This window comes from Syngnathoides biaculeatus, chromosome 8 (assembly GCF_019802595.1).
Source record: "Syngnathoides biaculeatus isolate LvHL_M chromosome 8, ASM1980259v1, whole genome shotgun sequence".
In the NCBI taxonomy this organism is placed as follows: Eukaryota; Metazoa; Chordata; class Actinopteri; order Syngnathiformes; family Syngnathidae; genus Syngnathoides; species Syngnathoides biaculeatus.
The window spans coordinates 16072483-16095218 of NC_084647.1; the positions used below are offsets into that span (position 1 = coordinate 16072483).

The following is a 22736-nucleotide window of genomic DNA, read 5'->3' on the forward strand; positions in this document are numbered from 1 at the left end:
CATAAGTTGACATATTTATATACTTTCTTTTTTAGTACAGTATTTTAGAGCAGTTTCTGGGTGAAAGAATGACATTTTGGGGGCAGTATTTGTATTGCTGTTGGATGTCAAAATGTGTCAAAGTTGAGCCAAATCAGTATGTAAGGGTTAAAAGGGGCATTAAAATATTTCAAGCACAACAGAGTAGCACTGACAATGTGGCGAATCACTTCTCCATTACATTGACTTAAACGAATGATCAATTGAGTTGCAAGCCGGCAAACTCACACGAAACAAACGCAGTAACTATGCGAGAAATTCGCTCCCGTTCACTAGCCGGAGATTTAGCGCAGCTGCGGCTTGGCCCGGCGTCGTCCCGCCGAGGACCGCTACATCTCGGGAGGCGGAGGCGGCGTGACAGGCCTTGCTCACTGATCCAATTGACGCTAATTGCGTTGCGCCGGGAGTAATCGCGTTAGTCGGATCTGTAATAGGCTCTCTGGCTCGGTGGGCTTGCATACTGTATACCTTTACACCAGCCTGATGTAACATGCTAATGGGAGGGATATCAATTTAAAAATGGAGACTGCGGAGTGTTATTCTCCCGTGTCCGAGGCTAATGCATAACAATGTCATGGTAAGCTAATGTTAGCATGTGTGCTTGTGTTTGTCACTGACACATTCATTCAAACTCGGATTTCAAGCCTACAGAGCGGTGCTAGCCTGCTATCTAGCCTGCAGTGGAAATCAAACTAAATCAGAAAACCAGAATAATCCGCGCTTTCCTCCGACCAACTTGTCCGACTGAGTTACTCCGGGTCGCAGCCATTTGCGTCTGGGCGAGTTTAATCTTTTAGGCAAAGGAACAAAGTTAACGAGGCAAGCGGTAATCCGGAGTGTCGCATACGCGAGACTTGTGTCAACAGTATCGACGGCGCTGCGGATGGGGATGAAATATCGTCAGAGGGCGCCCGTGACCTACATAGCAAGGACGAAACCGAGGCCGCAGAAACGGCGGCGGCGATCGCAAAGCTCTCCGGGGCAAACCTTTTGCGGTCGTCGGCGCGCACTTCCATTTCCAGCCCGCGATGCGCCTTTTATCACCGCTTTTTATATTGCCAGACAGCCAACGCCCTCGCACATACACACACCGGCGCACACAAAATAAGGGATTATCGATAGCCGCCGCGCAACACACAATCAATACCCATTTCAGATGACAATTAGCAAATAATTCATTGGGCTACGACCACTGAGCCAGAACCGCTTGAATCAAAAGCAACAGAAGGAGAAGAAAGTACTCTGTACTTAAATCAAAGTACAAATACTTGTGTGTGTGTGTGAGGGGGGGGGGTTGTTTAAAAATGATTGATTTAACTCCTTTTAAGTAAATCAAACTCACTCAAGGAAAAAACTGTTTTAGCTGCCAATGCTAAATTGGACAAGGCTTGCTGTCATTCTTGCTTATATTTAAGGACAGTAAATGTTTTTTTAAAAACATATATTTACTGGAATTATGACTTTATAATTCCTGTGTTAATTAATGAGTACAAAATGTTCAAGTTTACATACAAATTAGAGATTGTACAAGTACTTAAGTAAAAATGCAGATACTTGCATAAATAATCACTACAGGAAAAGTGGAAGTATTGATTCAACTACGTTGCTAAAGTATAAATCCTTAGGGGGGCAGCACGGTGGCTCAGCTGGAAAGTGTTGGCCTCACAGTTCTGAGGTCCCGGGTTCAATCCCAGACCCACCTGTGTGTAGTTTGCATGTTCTCCCCGTGCCTGCGTGGGTTTCCTCCGGGCACTCCGGTTTCCTCCCACATCTCAAAAACATGAAACATTAATTGGACACTCTAAATTGCCCTGCCTATCTGTCTCTATGTGTGCCCTGCGATTAGCTGGAAACCGGTTCAGGGTGTACCCCGCCCTCCTCCTGCCCGTTGACAGCTGGGATCGTCTCCAGCACTCCTGCGACCCTTGTGAGGATAAGCGGCTAAGAAAATGGATGGATGGATGGATAAATCCTTAGGTAATAGACAGTTATAGACAATACCAGATATGATAATCTGGCAAAATGGGAGGGGGGGAGGACTATGTACACAAATTAGTTACTTTTTAAAACATCTTTTTTTTCAACTGCTCATACTGAGAAGAAAAAAAATTACCATTAGTTTTTACATTATGTCATTCACATGGTCTGCTGCATCAAAGTGCATGACATCACAAATTACAATTTTCCAAAAATGATGAATCAGCTTGACCAATGAGTAACCAGCAGTAGTTTTCACCACTTGCTGTGTAAGATATTAAATCGAAACTAGCGTTTCAAATTCAGTTTTCTAAGTAGGGATAAGCTTCTGGAGTTGGGTCTTTAGCCACTGTTTGACTGTCGAAGACGGAAAAAAAATGGAGTGAAAGTAGCCACGTATTTGTACTCAAGCCACTTGCCACCAATGGAGAACATTAGTAAGGAGTTTAAGGACAAGGAGGCAATAAAGTACAGCATTAAACATACTGCGATGTTGAAAAGAGCCGACGGGTGCTTCCTGCTGCCACTCTGTGTCATTGGGAATCCATACGTCATTAAAATGACGGCTGCCTTGCTTAGTCGGTGCTTTTTGGAATCATCCCTCCTTTACGTGATTGTTATCTCGTGTAAATCTTATCTCGGAGACGGCCGTGAATCAATACTAATTGCTTGCTCTTTTCAATGAGACCTGCGCGAGGTACACAACTCACCCGTGTGCATTTCTGCCACTTGCCCAAGACTATGGCGCTATTTTATGGGAGGTCATCAAACTTAGACGCCTAGCGACATGAGTGTATTCTATCTTGTGTCCACTCTCAAGTGTGTTTTTTTTTTCTTTTCTCAAAATCATCCACTCCTCATTGAAATGGAAATACTTTAAATGCATGGCAGCCAAAATAAACTCAATACTTTGGTAATCTTTTCCAAAAAGTGAAATAACACTTAAATTAGATTAGATTATTATTAAACCGCTTTTGCCACTTTTTTTTTGCTACACTTCCATGGACGTTGTGCTGACATTTATAGTGAGTTCATTTTGGCCCCCTGATGGACAGTATAACCCATCCATTTTCTTTGCCGCTTATCCTCACAAGGGCTGCGGAGACTGCCGGAGCATATCCCAGCTATCAACAAGCAGGAGGCGGGGTACACCCTGAACTGGTTGCCAGCCAATCGCAGGGCACATGGAGACAAACAGCCGCACTCGCAATCACAACTAGGGGCAATTTTAGAATGTCCAAATAATGTTGCATGTTTTGGGGACGTGGAAGGAAACCGGAGTGCCCAGAGAAAACTCATGCAGGCACGGGGAGGACATGCAAACTCCACACACGCGGGGCTGGGATTGAACCCCGGTCCTGAGAACTGTGAGGCCAACGCTTTACCAGCAGAGCCATCGTGTTGCCTCAAACTCAATACTTTTGTAAGGTTTTCCTGTACGTGAAATAACACTTAAGTTAGAACGTAAAGTATTAAACCGCTTTTGCCACTTTTTTTGCTACACTTCCGTGGACATTGTGCTGACATTTATGGTGAGCTCACCTTGGCCCCCTGATGGACAGTATAATATCGACGTTAAAAAAAAAATACACACAGGGAATCAACACTGACTCAGACAGTGTACCATAATTTCTCGAGTATAATGCGTCCTGAAGTATAATGCGCACCCCCAAAGTTGACCTAAAAAAAAAAATCAGGAAAACCCTTCTACCAATGTACAATGCGCACCACCAATTTGCTGCTACCCATGTGCAAAAAATATTGTGAATTACTGTACTACGTAGTTTGAGCTCACGTTGTTTTGATACCACCTGACGCCATTGAGGCGAAGTATTGTTGTTTCGGACTGCGGCACTACTTCCGGGTTGGCGGCGTCATTGGCACGCGTGATGACACATTTCTTTGAAAAGTCGTTGTAGTCGATATTTTTTTGTCTAAGTTCAAGTTAAAACAAACTCACGGGCAGTCGTTTCTGATCATTGGTGCAGTAGCAACAAACATGCTATGCTAACAATCGTAAAATGCAAGCTCGCAGAGGAGGTCATAGAGCTCAGGTTGGGGCGCACATTACCGTAATAAATATAAATGTGTAACACAAGACATCGAATATCATATCAAAATGTATATGTATACTTTTTTAAACCACTCTATGTACCTGCACACGAGTATACAATGTGATTCTATTTTTTTATTTTTCATCCGTACCTAAATATAATGCGCTCCATTAATTTTTAAAAATATTCTTTAGAAAAAAATTGTACATTATTTTCGAGAAATTACGGTATCTTCCTGTCAGTATTGATGTACATGTTCGTTTTTGGGACTTTTTGGATGATTTCGAATCACGTTTATTTTTATCCTCCAAAGCGGCGTTTAACAAAGACAAAGTGCTCGTAATGGCACGTCGACATTGTGCATGACTTTGTGCTTCAAAGCCGCTTTAGAGGCAAGTGTGAGGTGTACCTAATGAAATGTCCGGCTCGACGATTGTTCAGCCATTTTCCGCTCAACTAATGTTTGCCTTTGGCTAAAACTAAGCTCTTTATTACCACATTTGATACGTTACACCTATAAAAAACATATACACATTACCACCGTATCTTAAACCGATTATGCCTATCCCCCACCCCGAGGGGGAATAAAACATAAATGGCTACATCGACATCCCGGAATCTGTTCAATTGCAGGGACGATTCCATCAAGGCTGGGTTCAAAGGTGACTGTTGGTGCCATTTAGGATAGAAGGCGCAATTTTTCCTCTGATTAATTCCGGGTCCTTGAAAGGTCGCCGCCGTACAGTGACATTTGAAGCGGTCACGCCTCACCCCAGAGAGCGGGACACCAGAGAGCCATTACGGGTGACGCCGGTGTTTGCCACGGTCGTTTTAGCCGGCGCTCGAGCCGCCGCGGGGGGTTCGTCCCCACGTCGCGTGTAGAAGGGGACGGAATGCGTGCGCACGTACATAGAAAGAATACCACGCTATATACGTGCGTTAACCCTCCCCTACTCCTTGATGTCAGAACAGAGGAACCGGTAGACGTGCTGCCCCTGGGTAATGAAAGAGCATTGTGAGTTTGCGCCGGCTGTAAAACCCAATTAGCGCGTGCAGTTTTATCAGCTCTCTCTGTTGGAGACTCACTCGCACATCGAATGAGATCCAATACGGTCAAAGAGTGCTACAAAAGTGCCGAGGATTCGAACATATTGGTCTTTTGCACTGTCACAAAATGAATTAAAGTACTACAGTGAGCCACCACTAGGGGGGCGTTGATCTAACAGTCGAACAGGACAATAAAACAAACAAAAAAATCATTACTGTCAACCCTGCCTGTTTGCATCAGTTTCTTTTGGAAATTATCCTCTGTTAATCTTTAATGTTTTTTTGTTCATCTGGGTTTCAGAGGTCCTGCTTTGTCAGGACTCCTAAAATCCCAACGGGCAGATTTGTGTTTGCCCCCCATACAGTTATATATTGCCCACTTACTTTACTTTACCAAAGAGGTGGAACCTAGTCCTTGCTTTGGAAGTCAAAAATCAGTTTCAAGTCTTTGCTCTCAAGTACCAAGTCAAGTCGTTGGACAGGTCAGTCCTCACTCAAGTCAAAAATCCTCTTTTTAAGTCTAGGACTAGTGTCTTGACTCTGGACTTTCCTGTCACGACTTGGGGTTTGACTCGAAACTTGAGTCTTGTGACTTTCAAAGTGATTACCTTGTTCCACCTCTGCTTTAGCATTACAATTGGCCTACATTTCCTAATGTTCATAATTGTGTTTAAGTGCCAAAAGATTACTGCAATGACTTGTAACATCGAGTGGGCATATTGGTTTACCCGTGTGTAAAGTCACCATTTATTCTATTGATGAGCCTCGTTGCAAGGGGGTTTGTTTATGTCGAGTTAACTAATGAATAGTCTCGTTTATGTAAGATGAATTCTTAATTGTGTACTTGCTAGATGCATGATATTAGTGCTTTGCTGGTGGTTTCTTGTTTGTGTTGTTACGGACCACAATAAATAAATTGATCCAAACGGAATACCATTAAGTCTTCTTTTAACTCCATATCTTGCCATTCTGAAAATGTGAACTCCAGTAGACGTCATACAACATTTAAAGTACTTTGCTTCCATCTACCCGCATCGATATGCGATAATGAACCCCCCTCTTGAGGCGTGTCAATTATTTACAGATTTTCACAAAATGTCTCATTCCCTCTCATCCACGGATAGCAGGGGTTCACTGCTTTAAGATTGCATCGGAGTTGTGCCTCCTAGCAGCTGTTAACTCCAGAAATGCGCACTGGAACTGCATCCAATGTGCACTCAACACACTTCTACACACCCTAGTTTCTTTCCCTTCAAACGAGTGTCACGGCGCACCTTATCTTTCCCTTCAAACGCCTCCTGAGCAGAACGCGGCGCTTCTTTGCATCACTCTAGGCTCTTTGATGGCACGGATTGCTGTCAAGACACCGTGGCGCTCTCCCACCCGCCCCAAAAAACACACCACAAAGCCCAGGAAACCAGCATGGAAACTTCATCCATCCATCCATCCATCCATCCATTATCGACCACTTTTCAGGGTCAGTTTGCGAGGGAAGTAGCTTCAGCAGAGATACCCAGACTTCCCTTTCCCCAGCCACTTCTTCCAGCTCTTCCGGAGGGATCCCGAGGTGTTCCCAAGCCAGCCGAGCGACATAGTCTCTCCAGCGTGTCCTGGGTCGTCCCCGGGTCCTCTTTCCGGTGGGGCGTGCCCGGAACACCTCACCAGGGAGGCGTCCGGGAGGCATCCGAATCAGATGCCCCGGCCACCTCATCTGGGTCCTCTCAATGCGGAGGAGCAGCGGCTCGACACTGAGCCCCACCCGGATGACCGAGCTTCTCGCCCCGTCTCTAAGGGAGAGCCCGGACACCCTGTGGAGGAAACTCATTTTGGCCGCTTGTATCCGGGATCTTGTTCTTTCGGTCACGACCCACAGCTCGTGCCCAGAGGTGAGGGTAGGAACGTAGAGCGACTGGTAAATTGAGAGCTTCGCCTCAATTGGATGGAAACTAAAGCACGGAAACTTGGGATTCTCTTATTTCAACCCAAACTAAAGACCCACCCACCACAAAACCAGTACCACAGCTTGGCTCCTTGGTGCTGTCCTGTCTTGCCCTATTTGCTACTCATCATATTTTTTGCTCTCAAGATGTAGCCTTGCTACCTGTACCCACAGTTGATCGATTCTAAAACTCGCAGGATCACACACCCCACTAAAACCGGTTGAGGTTCCCCGGGTTCATCGCGTCCGATTTTTCCTTCAACTTTGTTACTGGCTGCTGTATCGACCGATCTAGTCCATCTATTTTGTGACCTCGCCGGCATAACTTAGCTTGAGTTACTACCCCAGTCATTCCTGCCACCTCCACTTAAAAGAGTCCCAATGGCTGCAACTCATTACGAAGCTGTGCCTACACGACACTGATTGATACCATTTGATTAGCAAAGACGAGCTGATCATATTCAATTTCGATTAACATTGAACAGCAAATGCAATTTGAGCGACTTTTCTTCCAATATTATTGACATCGGTGCTCAATACGAGTCAGGAGCCATGAAGAGAGACAGGGAGTGGTTTTTGCTCTTCCTTTTCATTCAATATTCAGCCTGTAACCATGAATAACTGATTAACCGGCGCCATCATGGCAGACAGAGTTGTATTTTTCATAACGCATGTCTGAACGTGGGGGGAGTGTGGAAAAAAAACAAATCTCCTCCATAAAAAAGGGGTTTTAAATGAAGAGCTGTGAGCTGCGCATGCATGACCGCTTCCTCCATGTTGTTTTCCACCCCTCAGTGGAGAAAACAATGAAAATAAAAAAACGCCACTTTCATGAACCTTTTTCCATGAATGAAAGTCGCCAGTGGGCGGAAGGCGTGTTAGTCCTATGTTGGGGGTTTAAAAGTGGGGCAAGATGGCCACGGCTGAGTCGCCTAAACGTGCCTTCCCCACTTCTGAATTCAACATGCGCCGGGGAGGGGAGAGGTGACGAGCAACCACCGTGTCGAGTGTTGTGTTTTGCACGAACGCAAAACAAACAAAAGCGTCACAGGGCACGCTAAAAAGCTGTCATTAACGGAGATAATTTCACAGCATAAATGCGCTCACGTGACTTTTAGTCGATCAACAAATTGCTCGTTGGCTATTATCATAATGGCTTCATGGTTGGCCATACTTTGTAAATGCATGGGCTATTTATGCCAGCAATTACACAGGTTAAATGCAACTGGGGGGGACAGAAGCATGAATCCAAAATGGGTGCGAGGGACCAACAAGTCTTACGGCTAAACCAAATCTCATCATTAGAACGAGATGTATGCAACCAGCTCATGGGGAAAATTTTTGTTTTTATCATACCATAAAAGGGCAACATAATCTAATTTTGTACTTTTTTTTTTAAATTTTTCAAATAGTGAAGTAATATAAATATATATAACAGGCAAACTGCTGCAAAGATTTGTATTGGTTGACTGTCGTGACAGTTTTGTATTGATTATTGGTTGAGATCTGGGGCACGTGATCCAGTGCGGTTTAACAATAATGACAAAACATATTTGGAGGAGCAAGATATTAACAAAAGTCACCTTATGTACTTGATTTTGGCTCCAAGAATTCTTTATCCATTCCTTTCTTAGCCGCTTATCCTCACAAGGGTTGCAGGAGTGCTGGAGCCTATACAAGCTGTCAACGGGGAGGAAGGTGGGGTACACCCTGAACTGGTTGCCAGCCAATTGCAGGGCACATGGAGACAAACAGCTGCACTCACAATCACACCTTTGGGCAATTTAGAGTGTCCAATTAATGTTGCATGTTTTTGAGATGTGGGAGGAAACCGGAGTGCCCGGAGGAAACCCACGCAGGCACGGGGAGAACATGCAAACTACACACAAGTGGGTCTGGGATTGAACCCGGGACCTCAGAACTGTGAGACCAACCCTTTCCAGCTGAGCCACCGTGCCGCCAGAATTCTTTATGGCAAATGCATTAAACAAAAAATGATACAAGTAAGGTGCAATTTTCAGTTATCTTTTTAGCTTTTTTTTTTTTTTTTTTTTTTTTAAACGTTGGTTCTTGCTAGAAACCCCTTGGAAACCCGTTTTGATCCCATAAAAGTTGGAGCTGAGCTAAGTTAGTTCTTTCCCTTCTAAATATGATCACTGTGTGGGTAAAAAAGAACAAAAATGGAAAAGTTTTTGTTTTTACTTTGCAATGTTATCATAAACAGTTACACTCCATGTAACAGATGGTAAAATGTATTTTTGTTCTTCAGATTTTTTTACATATTTCAAAATAAACAAGTAGTAGTGAACCAAGTAGTTAACCTACTACTAGGTTGACTACAGTAGTGAAGTTATGATTACAGAGAATATTTGTACAAAAAAAAAAACCCACTTCTTCTTCTTTTCCTTTCAGCTTGTCCCGTTAGGGATCGCCACAGCGTGTCATCTTTTTCCATCTAAGCCTATCTCGTGCATCTTCCTTTCGAACACCCACCGTCCTCATGTCCTCCCTCACAACATGCATCAACCCTTTCTTTGGTCTTTCTCTCGCTCTTTTGCCTGGCAGCTCCACCCTCAGCACCCTTCTACCAATATACTCACTCTCTCGCCTATGAACATGTCCAAACCATTCAAGTCTGCTCTCTCGAACCTTGTCTCCAAAACAAAAAAAGAAATCCACAATCGGATGAAAATCCGTATAAGCGGTAACTGAGCGTGGCTAAACTGAAAAGCCGAGTTAAAATTGTCAGCTAACAGGGGCTCGTCCACGGCAACACGTTAAAGACAGAAACGGCTTCCGAGATGACACCTTCTTGAAAACTAATGGCTGTGTCTCGTCTTCAGTCAAGCACCTCGAAACGTTCTCCCACGAGCCCTCGCTTCGCTGTCAAGCTGTCACCTTCATTAATAGCGGGCACTCAAATGAACACGCGGGCTATCAATTAGCTTGGGAAAGGTGAGGCACGGAGGACTCCATCTTGGTTGGTAGGGGGTTGGGAAGAAGGCCTGGACAGATGCTGGAGCGCCACGATGGATCATGGTTGTTTAGTTTCTAAAACCAATAATGTGGCCACTTGAGTAGTTGGTACTTAATCACCTGGCTGTGGTGACTTTCACTTATCTTCTTTTACCCCCAAAAACAGAGGAAAGACAGATTTGTGGTTTAAGGGCTTCCTCGTTAAAGAAAAATGTTCCCTGCATTAGGGTGGACAGAGAGTCGGTGACGCAGGATGATCAGGTTTACCTTTTCGATAAGTGGACTACAGTTGCCGTATGGATTTACACATGATCTCTCGCATTCATCTCGTGCGTCCATCCATCTCGGCCGTTTTCCTGATGAGTTAATTTCCCTCCCATCACCCGATGTCTGAGCGCCCTTTGACGAGCCGCTAGATTCTCCTAACAGGATCCTCTATCTCACGGAGCGATTGATCGACTCCGCGGCAGCCTGTCAGACCCGATCGATACATCATTCCTTCAGTAACAAGAGCCCGCTCGTACGCCGCCTCTTCCTTCCCTCCCGCGTCGCGTTAGCCCTCCCCCCACCTCGCTATCTTATTATGATTTCTCCCTGCCGATCGATGTGATGAAAAACAGGCCCACTGTAAAGCACGACACAATTAAAGCGGCGGCTAATCTCCTTCTTGACTCCTTGCTGTCTCTTGCACTCTGCAGCTAGCAAATCAAACAGAAACGATAATGAAATCTAATGGGATTCTGTGGAAAGGTATCACTTTGAAGACATAAATAAAGAGAGACCAGGTGGGGTTACATGCGTGTCCTACGCGTAAATCCATTTGATGGGTTAGGGTTATGGTTTTGGGGACCGCAGAGACATTATGTTTAAGGGTCGTGTTTTGGGGAAGTGGTATAGGGCAGTGAGTCCCAAACAGTGTGCCGGGATACATTAGTGTGTCGTGAGCGCTCTTCAGGTGTGCCATGTGAAGTTATCCAATTTTATGTAATTACTAAAAGAACAAAAACATTTATTTCAAGAAATAATGTATCTTTATTCATCTATTTATGCATGTTAGGCACAATGACAGACAGAACAAAAAAAAATCCTCTTCTATTAAATGGCAGGAAATGCATATAGTAATTAATCGATCCATTTTTGGTGACATTTACCATTTAACATTTTTATTTTTTGTTGGTGTGCTGTGGTATTTTTAAATTGTAAAATATGTGCCTTGGCTCTATAAAGGTTGGAAATCACTGGTATAGGGTATAGAGTACACAATATAGTTTTGGGTATAGGGTATGCGGTATTCATAGTTTTCCTGTGACATCACCCAGTGAAATGTTTGAAGTTGAAGCATTTTTTTGTTCCAGTGCTTCCAAGCGTTTATTCATTCATTCATTTTCAGAGCCGGTTATCCTCACGAGGGTGGCGGGAGTGCTGGAGCAGGAGGCGGGGTACACCGTGAACTGGTTGCCAGCCAATTGAGTGAATAGAAAATCCTCCTGATCTCAAATGGCTTTGAGGTCAGTTATGTGTTTGGTGTTTAAAGGACTAGAGTTTTGAACTTTTAGAAATTTGAATTTAACGGGTTTTGGGTTTGATGATTGGGGTGTTGTGTTCATGATAAAGGGTTTTGAGCTTTATGTTTTGTGGTTCAGTTATTTAGGTTAGACACAAACAAAACTGGCAATCGTTCCAAACTTTACTGTGGCTTAAACCCTAACCCCTCCTCATGGCCATAAATCATCTGGATCTGCCTGATGGAAGGGAAAATCAAGGTCTAATTCAGAGAGAAGAAGAAGCACCTTAAAACGTATGGATTTGATCATCAGACTGTATATTAGATCTATTTTCCTCTCACTTGTGAAAGCATCAACGAATTTCCAATGAACTCTTGCCTTAACGAGGCTAATTTTGTGACAACACATTAAATGTTGTAATGTCGGACGCTTTACTGCAACACTTCAGACAGCATCATACTTCCCGTTCAGAATTTCAAATAGTCTCCAGTGTTTATAGCAAAATGGAGAGAAGCTCGTTTCTGCAATGTCATCACATTAGGACTTGTTTTGCGGAGAGACCAAAAATAGATGCTGGGCCAATTTGATCATTGAATCGTAGAATTAACACGCCTGTGCAGTTTGGTTTGGGGTTTGAGGGCTTCATATGTCTGTTTGGTGGTGGGCTCGGCTATGTGGAACTGCATGGGCAATTAACAGAAACCCCCCACCCACCCCCTCACCAGATCGCTGTGAAGTCCGCCTTATGAAAGAGGGCAGCTCGGACCAATCGGTGGCCCCTCTGGTGTGTTGTTTGTGCATCTTTCAATGGCAGGAGAGTCACTAACGAGGACTCGTCTATTACCATTTGTGATGTACTATAATTAGCGTAGTCGGCGGCGGCCGTGGTGGAATGGATTCTGGCCAAACAAGAGTGGCTCAATATGGGCTCCTCTGTTCCCCACCGGGTGGCAACAGCAGGAGGATGAAGTGGAAGGAGACTCCCCCGAGGCGGGGAAAAGGTCTGCAACCAGACGCGGAGCCGCAAGGCTAAAAAAACGGGTTGGCAGTGCCGAACTCTTTGAACAAAGCTGTTCCTGCCAAAAAACTCAAACAATATTTATATTAAAGGGTGTGGTTGGTGTGAGTTAATCAGTTACTTAGATTGTTAGTGAGCTAGCAAGTGGGCAACTTATTTGGTTAACTAGCTTCTTAGTCAGTTCTAACTGCGATGTTGCTGTTGGTTGTTCCATACTTAATGGATGACAGTCTTAATGAGCTAGCTAGTTATTCCGCTCGTCAATGAGTCAGTCCTTATTTAAATTATCAAGAAAGTAAGATCATAACTATTATAATATAAAAGAACTAAATTAAGTTTTGCCTCACGTTGCTGTTTGTCTGTCAGTTCCGTAGTTTGTTGGTGAGCTAGCTAGTAAGCTAGCATGGAAAGCTATTTGGTCAGTTGGATATTTCGTTAATGATCAAATTTACATAAATAAGAGATTTTCACCACCAAGCATGAAAATGTTGTTGGTAGTTATTGAGACACTAATCTAGATACAGAGTCAGTTGGGTAGTTTAAGAGCTTGGTAGATAGTCAGCCAACAAACACTGACAAGTTTGGTAAGGCGTCACCATCACTCCTTTTCCAGAATGTAAGGTTTTGGCATGATAGATTAAGGAGCACTGAAGTCGCGACCGATCTTTCTCTCGGGTCACAGAGAGGTCAGGTCAGGTGCGGCTCTGTTAACTCTTTTAGCTGACCTTTCACCTCGGGAGGTTAAGTTTCCTCCCTGGCAGAGGGTGCCGGTAAGGGGTCAAACGGGTCACGACTGTTTGCGTTTGACATCAAGAGTGATTTAGTGGATCCTAATGAGCCATTTGTCTCCATCCAGACTCCCCACAGTACCAATTGAAGGTATTAGATAAAAATAGGTGGCCAGAGCTTTCTCCGAGAATCTTTTTGCTTGCGTGCATGATACTCTGCATGATACTGACAGGTGGTGAAAACCCAAACACGGACCTTGCGCACTCAGTCCACCTCACTGGAGGTGGACGATAGTGGAAATGGAGTGGAAAGTGGCCAAGGTACTTTGTGGAGACAGCAATGTGTGGACCCACTCGGGCTCCTGGACATTCACAACAGCTGCTGGCATCAGTATGCAACACATAGACGGTGAAATCAATGGAGCCTGGAGGACATTTCCACACTCTCAACATCCCGGCCTCGCTATTAATGAGCAGATTTGGAGGCCTGTCCATTTTTGCTCGTGGACACGTCTCGGAGTTACCAGCTGTGAATCAATGCAACGTTTATGGGGTGAATGAAAGTGTCAGATTGTGCAAGGACGAGCCCACCTTGTTTACATGAAACGACTGGAGACAAAACATAGAGTCAAGCAGAATAATGAGAGGAGAAAAATAGAAGGTAACGTCTAGGGGGAAATACAGTCTCACTGTTTGGATCAACAGACTCGTAAATGGTAGGCCGAGCATGTGGCCAGGTATTCATCCTCATTTGAGTGCACAAACACAGTAGAAAACCATTCAGATATAAAAGAAAGGATAAAAAAAGGACAAAGGCTGTAATATTCTAACACGCCGTATAAATTACAGGCATGGTAAAACAATAAAAAGGCAAACAAACAGTAAAAGCTGAAGGGGAAAAAGGGCTTTTAAACATTTAACCACGGCAGAGGGGATGCCGCAGGGTGACCCGTCACGGGGGAGAGTAAGGGGATGCGGCGGCGGACTTTTAAAGCCTCATAAAGTAAAGGAGAGGGCAACCTCACTTTGGGCAGCCGTCTGATAAAGAGACACTTTGGGAGTTGGTGAGCAATGTTGCTATAAAGAAACAAAATGCTGTGCCACTAACAACTCTTCAGTAAACAAAGCAAAGAAAAGCAAATGTATTATCATTTACAAGATTAAAAATACTTACAAATAATTTAAAAAAGTACGTTTCTTTCGGCTTGTCCCGTTAGGGGTCACCACAGCGTGTCATCTCAGATGTATGCTCGTATTTGTTTGGCACAGTCTTTATGCCCTTCCTGACGCAACATGATGGTCGTCAGAGCGTCTGTCTCACAGTTCTGAAGAGCGGGATTGAAATCCCGGTCCCACCTGTGAAGAGTTTTCATGTTCTTCATGTGGCTTTTATCCGGGCACTCCGGTTTCCTCCTACATCCCCAAAACATTCATGGTAGGTTAATTACTTATGACTTAAGTGTAAACGTGAGTGTGAATGTTGGTTTGTCTATATGTGCCTCACAATTGGCTAGCAACCAGTTCACGTGTATCTCGCCTCCTGCCCGAAGATAGCTCGGACAGGCTGCAGCACTCCCGCGACCCTTGTGAGGATAAACGCCTTGGATGGAAAAAAAAACACCTCATCAGCATTTAAAATAAGACATCAGCGGATCGTCAAATTCGCAGATACGATTCTTCATGAGCGGAGGAGGGGCCCTTTGGTTCTTCGTGGACGGTGGTTTCAGGCAAGGGTGGATGGGAGGAAGATTTCGGCCTGCTGTGGGCTGGACTCCAATATTGACAATAGCCTTCACCGTACCGTCAGACCAAGTGTGGCAAATTTAGGCTAGTAGGGAGTGAGTTGTGTGTCAGTGTGCTGTGTGTTGGCTGTCTGTTATCTCACTTCTGCTCAGCATTTTGTGGCATCGATAAAGTGGTTTCATTCCCAGACTGTCCATTTACATCCAGATAGAATTCCAGACAGTCCAATTTTTGTTTCCAGGACTGACATCCTTTGCAGCAGTCCTCAGTGGAAAAGGGGGGCATCTTCGCTACTGATCTAGTTGTTAATACAACGATTGTGCTAATTAGCTGGCGAAGCTCATTTAATGTGAGAGGATATCAAAAGATATTGGAATATGGCAGTGGTTTTCAAACTTGAGGGCCTATCATAACGGGGTTGGGGGCATATTGTTTAAGCCCCCCGGTTGGAAATTTTTTGAATCCTCCTTGGTTTTCAAGTTTCAAGATGAAGGTTTGCGGAAAAGTTAATTTCCAAAAAGGGGGGCATGCTGAAAAAGGTATGAAAACCTCTGGATTACGGCAACAACTAACTGTAGCTACAAAAAGTACAGTCCTACAAGGTTTAAGAATGTCCAGGAGTTGCTGCTTCTAATTTTTTAGAAGAAAAACAAGCTTATTACCAAGGAAAATGTATAAAAACAGAGGCAAAGTGAGTATAAAATTGTTTGCACTGTACTGAACTGTACTAAAATTGAAACACTGAACATGGTATTGAATTAGAATTTGTCCTGACGCAACATTACTAGAGTGGAACACTGGTTGGTCGGAATTTATTTCAGTCCTTCTAGTACCTGTGTGTTTCCAAATGGCACTTGTGTGACAAGCATGTTATCGGTACTTGTTGTATGTTTTGTAATTATTATCCATCAACACAAGAGTCGCCATTCCTGAACAAGAGTTTAAAAGTACTTAGTGCAAAAAATATTTGACCCGAGTACAAAAAAATATTGACACCACTTTGGAGATGTAAAGATAGAGCTACCTCATTTAACAGTTGGGCAACTTTGAGAGTGGCGGCCTTCTGTTGTGATTTGCCGATACCTTTTCAACCGAGCATTTGCTTGTTTGTAGGTTATTGAGCTTTTCTGACAGGGTGTCAGAGCATGTCAAACACTAAAACGCCTATAAATGGCTGTCTACAAAAAAAATAATAAAATAAAGCCTTGGGACTGAACCACTCACCCCTCCCTCCATCTCCGCCATGACAGTCTACCATCACGAGGGAGACGGTCTAATTTTACCGCTGCCTGACATCCATTCAGCTTGAGTGATGAGAGGCCGGGCGTGCACGTAGGCACGTAGCGCGCATGTGGAGAAAATGATGGTAAAGTGGTAAACTCCAAGTGAGGATAGCTGTGTTGACAGGTCCATTAATTGGCCGCCGCCTGCCATTTCAGTCTTGTGTCACCCCAAACCATTCCAGGGGAAATATACTGGCGCCACAACATGGCTATACTGGCCTTGGGTACGCTCCAGTGCACTGTAGCCAGCCTAACACCCCCCCCAACTCCAGCCATTCGTGTCCACTGTCTGCTTACCAACGGAAAAACCAAACTGCTTTAGCATAATAGGATGCAATTCCACCTGTCATCAGGTGCTTCTCTCTGTAACGCTTGATGAGAATATGCATCCAGCCTTCGGGGGAAGTTAGAAGCGATAAAGGAGAGATGTCCAGAATTTGGGGGGAAAGCATCCCTGGGGATCAGGAGGCCTCCATTGTGATGGAACCTGATGAAGATAAATGAACCACCGTGATCCTTCTACGGAGGGTATCATCTATTAGAAAATGCATGTTGCTAGAGAGTGGTTGATGCCGGACTTGAAGGCTACTTGACTTTTTAATGACTTGTATACAAATAGCCAGCTCATTTGAGTGCCCTGGCCGCCCATCCATCACGTCTGAAACGACACAACTCTGTAAATCTCTTGTGGGCTACTTGTTTTTGAAAATTCCAAATTTTCCAGGAAGGGCCAATTAATATGACGGCGCCCACAAAACAGGTTTCTCTCCAACTCGGGTGCTGTATTATAATTATTTTTTTATCCTTAGGGTATTTTGAGTTTACGGCCATGCTACCCTGAGAATGCCTGATCTCGTCAGATCTCGGGAGCTAAGCGGGTTTGGCCCTGGTTAGTGTTTGGATGGGAGACTGCCTGGAAATACCAGGTGCTGTAAGCTTTTCTCCCCGGCTAAATGCAGAGGGGTTGCGTCAGGAACAGCATCCAGCGTTAAACTGTGCCAACAAATATGCGTTCATCTGAGATGACACGCTGTGGTGACCCCTAACAGGACAAGCCGAAAGGAAAAGAAGAAGATCCGTGAGGTATTTTGACCATTAAGACTCTTGGAAACGGTTAAAAATGTGTATTTGTCTATGGACTGTTGTGATGGTTCAACCTTGGACTTGCACAGGCTACCCAGTCCAGCGGAGGAGACTAATCTCAGTAATGTTTTGAACATTGACCTCAAGCTGCTGGAAAGAAATCGATCACACGCCTGAATCAATGCTTAATCATAGCAGCACATATTAAGTTGAGCAAACAGAGGAAGCTTCAAACTGTTTGAGCAAAAATAAAAGTGAGAATGTTTTAATTTGTTTAGTTTTATAAATTGAAGACATTGTCAGGAATCCAGACATCAGGGGTGTTAAATGCGTCGATCGCGATCTACTGGTCAACCGCAATGGCACTGTGGGTATATTGCATGGTATTAAAACGTAGATACTGGGGTATCATCCTCACTATGAAATTGGTCACCTGACTGACAGTCAGTTGGACCAATCTGGCCTTTTCCGACATGCGTCACTGTGCATGTGCACAAAATGGCATGTTTTAGCAAGCTACCGAGTCGGCCTCCGATTTATGTCGTCTAAACCTAAGGATATAAAAATGAGTGGGGGAGTTGGTCTTAGTAAAAAGACTAAAAAGTAACGTAATATGAAATGGGAGGAGGACTTTTTTCCTATTGTTATTTTCAAACTGCATTTGCCTCATTGGGCAGACTGCAATTGCTATACCGAAAAAGGGAAACATAGAGTGACAAACTCGGGTAATGACCCGACAAAAGCTGGCATCTGCCATCGAAGAGCTTCTTCCAGCTCCATTCAGACAAGGCCCACCTTTAACTGGGGGCGTTTTAACGCAGACCGACAGGCAAGAATCGCGCCTGGGCTATGATTGGAGAAGAATGAGACACAGATAGCCATTAGGGGAATCCATGTGAGAAATTGTTTTAAAGGCTATGATTTGCTACCAAGGCAACAGATGGAAAAACATTTGTTGTAGTGTCGGGCAAAGTCCGAAATAATGGCTGGGTCACAGTACAGTCCAATACCATTTTTTTTTCTTTTAAAACAGTATTTAAAAACCCACTGGAAGATTAAAAAGGCGCACAAAAAAGTCATTTAAAAAAAAACCATGGCTCAAAAATAAATTATAGATTTTCTAAAGTGCGCATTAAAAGGCACGTGGTAGAATAAAAGAGGGGAGACAAACAATTGCGCGAAATATTGAAAAAAAACAGGTCAGACAGAAATACAACAACTACGTGAATGAATTGGCTGGCAGAAAAGCTCCAATATTGTGAAACAAAAGGTTGTGTTTCATTTGAAAAAAAAACCCACTTCATTTATTCAACAATTAATCACGGCATACACCACAATTAGGCGAGATTAATTTTCTGTTGGGCGACTGGAGCATTAATCACAAACATAATTGTCGTCCAGATGTATTTCAAAGCGCATGTTTAGCACAGGACGTGATGAATTTATTGATAGTGCAAATGAGCCCACAGACTGAACGTTGGGCGGCTTTGAGAGGCCTCGGGCTGCCGTAGCGGGATGTCGACACAAAGCTAAGCAAGCGCTATCGCACTTTTCTGAGAAAATGAAGAGACAAAAGACAAAACGGGACAGACAACAAAACCGTCTGGCTTCGGGGTGGGGAAATGGGGGTCTTTATCTGGAGGCACCATGTGGGAATGATAATGACCATCTTGGATTCAAACGAACAAGCATTCATCTTTAACCCCCGGACCGCCTTTGCAAAAACTCCTAATCCCCCTAAAACCCGCAGGAAAAAAATGGCGCTTTGAAGGCCACGCATGGGGATAAGACAAAAGACAAGCTATTCCTCGCCCCCATCTTGTGATGAGTTAACAAACCCGCAGAATTCCCTCCATCTGCTGTCCGGCATTAATACCTTCTTTTTCTCCGACATACATCTTTTAACTGCATCTCCCGCCCCGTTCACGCTCCTTCAATCACACTAATACCTTTTCCCAAGTGATGAATCATTTTATTCTTTCTTTTATTCCCCTCGATCCATCATAGCTGGAAGTCTGGTCTGGTCCTGTCTGTGGTCCCCCCCCCCCCAATCCACCCCCTATCCACCACCCATCCTGCTCCAAGTGTCCTTCCCGACAATCCGGCGCTCCTTCTTCCCTGCTGCTCCCTTAAAGGAGCCATCAGGAAGAAGGATGGGACAGGTCACTTGGGTCCATTTTAGCCTACGGCTTTTGACCCACCCCCCCTAACGCTAATTACTGTTGCCGAAATTAAGGGAAAACCATCTCAATTTGGTGAAAAAGTTACTTTACTGCTTTATGAAATCCAAAAGAGGCAAAAAGCTTCAGACCCTATTTTGGAACCCTATGCCAAGCTCAAAACCATCAATCGAAACAACTACAGAAGATTGAAACCTTGAATTGAAACCCTAACCATAAAAATTTGAGACCCGTACCCATGTTTGAAACCCGGAATCAGACTTGGAACACAAACTCTGCCTTAACCCCCGCCCCTCTCCCACTTTGAAACAGTTACCCACGCTTGAAACCTAAAGCCACGTTTGAGACTCCAATTCGCAACCCTAAGCCTTGTTTTGCAGACTCTAAAAAGTGTTGTACTCGTGTAGACATGCACAAAAACCACCGAGAACCACTAAAGCTGACATAAAAAAGCAACAACATTCAGCACCAAATGATTGAAAACACCAAATAAAAGCAGAGCGAGGCCGAAGGGTAAAGCGAGGCGGTTCTATCCATTGCGCTAAATCTGATTACGTGTCAGAAGCGAGGCCAGCAAGCAAAGCAAGTGACCCGACGGATGAGTAAGTGGATAAATAAAGGAGCGAAGATTGCGGTGGCCGCCTGCCACAAGCGCCACATTATTTGTGTAACCAAGCTGCCACGGGCTTCGTTTCCACACTCAGCGCGAAATAAAGTAGCTTCGCTCGAGTTCTGCGTCGGCGAGCTAATTACACCTCGGTGAGCTCTTGACTGCGAGACTGCGAGATGAGGTGAGTCACCGGGGATGCAGATGGAGATGCCAGCCTGTAGTTTCTCACCTGAAGGCCTCTCACACCGAAGCTTTCAAGGAGGAGAATGCACTCCAGGGGCAAAATCGGCTTAATGTAGCATTGAAAGGGACCATTATAGACCCCGCATTTGCTTTCCTATACGCACGTCTAACCCCACCCAAATACTATACCATTTCCCCTAAACGTTCCTCTAATAGAACAGGGAAACGGTACTGGCCATGACCCTAATCCTTAACCATATAATTCCTAAACATAACGGGCTACAGGTACAGTTGGCTATATATACATGAAGCGAGAAAGGAGGAAGTGCGCAGTGTCCTAATTTTCCATTGTCAGGGGACATGATTCAGTCACATAACTGAGTGGGAAGTACAATGTACTCTTGCCTACAAACTAGTGCGCAGTCCAACTTTTACAGCCGTTTAGAAATTTAACAAGTCTATGTACCTCAATGGAACACGTGTAGGCTATAATTTTTTTTGTTGGCCAACAGGAAAATGACTCAATGTAAGTCATGGGTTCCCAAACACGGCAGTTTTGAAGCAAAATGAAGAGAATGGACCATGCTGTTTCGATCGTATATTGACTGTATAATTTTCCATTTTGGATAACTGTCAAAGTCGTCCCGACTACTAGTAAGGCTAATGGACTAGCTAGTTAGGACAGCTCTACTTCTGCCACAGCTATATCTAATCATCCCGTCGTCGATCACCCACTGCTTTACTTATAAACCTGTACTTTATTACCAATATGAGCTGGTAAACGTTCCACTGGGAATAAAAGAAAATATTTTGCTGTCAGGACTTCACCTACTAGTCAGTAAGTAAGTTTCTTTCGGCTTGTCCCGTGAGGGGTCGCCACAGCGTGTGATCTCAGATGAAACGCTCATATTTGTTTGGGACAGTTTTTACGCCGGATGCCTTTCCTGAAGCAACCCCTCAGGCGGACTGGAGACCTCAGTGAGATAAGAACTCTGGAACCCTGGTTTACCAAACCAATGCTCTAACCAATGAGCTATGGGGCCAAGACTTCACCTACTTTATACCGAAATTAGTGTGTGTGTGCACGTGTGCGCAAAATACAATCTTTTTTTAAATGTCACTCATACTCATGGAAAAGTTTTAAAATTTTCCAGCCAATCTAATTTCCATCACGGGAGTATACAATGATGCCAACCATTCACGACTTCCATGAAAGAAAAGTTGAGAAAATCTGCAAAACATCAGAAAACCCTGGCTGAGTTATTTAGCAAATGTACTCTCTAAGATAAACATTCGAATTCCATCAGCAACATTTCTGTCAGCAGTGTTTCAAGTCAAATTTGTATGCCAATGCATTCTATAGCGACAAACTTGTCTATGACATCTAAAATATTTGATCGTTTACCTGTGATGTCATCTTAATTTTTGGACATTTGTTTACATTCTGCTGTTTAATAAAATGTTAAATAATATACTATTGTGCAAAGCTGAATTGGCATACTCTCCTGAATTCCGCCTGCACATAAAGCAATTCTTTGTTAATAACTGCCATACAATATTCTTATGAAACGTTTGTAGAAGATGCGTGAAGCACTTCAAATAATCCATGCTTCTATTTTCCAAGCCACTTATTCTCACAAAATGTTTCTCTTCTGAAATCCTGAATTGTGCTGGGAAACAAGTACAGATACACATCATTTTATAGGCTTTTGTGAAATTATTGTTAGTGTAAATTTATGATAAAAATATTTGTATTTGCCTATATCGCTCACTCCTAGCTACAGGAAGACAGTAAGGGTGCAAATGTTGCATAAAGAAGAGCCATTCGAGATGCTATGTATGCTGGATATTTTTTTCCATGGTTAAAAGCACATGTGGTCCCATCCTGTCGCCATCCACTCTACGTGGAGACCACTGAGGTAACCCGATCATGCTGCGTTGGCTCTATCAGTGGCATTGCCAGACCTCGTCTGACCCAAGTGTGCCCTCGACGCCAACAAACTTCCTTTTCAACAGGGAGAACCTAGTAAAATAAACACTCCCCACGCACAAGGTCCAGCCAGTGAGCCGTGCCGCTTCTTAAAAGTCAGACGACGTGAGAATGAAAACAAGTATGGATGATTGCCCCTCGTTCCCAACACATTATTAGCCATCATGTAATCCTAAATTGAATTGAGGTCTCGTTGGAATATGTGGGCTGCCGCAATTTTGCTCATTAGCCGGGCGCTAGCATAACGTCGCCGACTGGTTAAAAATGTGCGATGGAAGGTATAGATGAGCCCGGTGGGTAATTGGCCGCACCATCCTCCCGTTAAAGGGGGCAAAGCAATACAGGAGAAAAAAAAAAAAAAACACTCGGAGGAATGGGCCA

At 44.1% G+C, this 22736-nt stretch overlaps 1 protein-coding gene and 1 pseudogene across 2 annotated transcripts in view; one reads left to right on the forward strand and one right to left on the reverse strand.

Annotated features, from left to right (window-relative positions):
• robo2 (roundabout, axon guidance receptor, homolog 2 (Drosophila)) overlaps positions 1-22736 on the reverse strand; it is a 377328-nt gene that overhangs the window by 92271 nt on the left and 262321 nt on the right. The gene's annotated exons all lie outside the window — the stretch shown is intronic.
• LOC133505447 (5S ribosomal RNA) lies at positions 17129-17247 on the forward strand (annotated as a pseudogene).